Raw genomic sequence first — 657 nt, 5'->3', positions numbered from 1 at the left:
TTTACTTTCTTGTAAACTTTTCCAAAAAAAAAAAAAAAAAAAGTCAAGTGAACAGTAACAAGAACTGTTCACGTAAACAATACAGAAAATTTTGGAATTTTGCTTCTGCTATAAAGCCACTTTAAATTTTATAGTGAATTGACCATTTGTTCCATCTGACCGAGTACATCACTTTGCATAATGTATTCATTCATATGTCCTTTATTGCATACCATGTAAAGGCGAAATAATATTTTAATATATATATTACAACCTTGGAATTTGAAACTCAAATGTTTTAAAGGTGATTTGATATTTTAATGCAACCTTTTCGCAGGTTATGTTGCATGCTGGGGTGTATGTATATATTATAGTGTGTGTGCATGTATTTGTATGTGTCTTGGTGTGCGTGTTAACATAAAAAGGGGTGTCCACATTATATTATGTATAAAAAAAAAATCATATTTTAATAAATATCTTTTCTCACTTATTGTTTCGAGTTTCTTTGATTTGCGTATCCACAAGACTGAAAAACTTTGTCAAAAAGACCTAAACTGTCTAAGACGAGCTTGGAATTTAAGCAGTCCGTTTGTGACCCCCCCCCTCCTTACCTGGAAGTCTTTTCAGTTACGTGTTATTCAAATCATTAAGACGGAAAACAATAATTCTAAGAAAATT

The sequence above is a fragment of the Olea europaea genome, unplaced genomic scaffold (genome assembly GCF_002742605.1).
Source record: "Olea europaea var. sylvestris unplaced genomic scaffold, O_europaea_v1 scaffold508, whole genome shotgun sequence".
Classification (NCBI taxonomy): Eukaryota; Viridiplantae; Streptophyta; class Magnoliopsida; order Lamiales; family Oleaceae; genus Olea; species Olea europaea.
The sequence above is the reverse complement of the archived record's forward strand: the minus strand, read 5'-3'. Positions refer to the sequence as shown.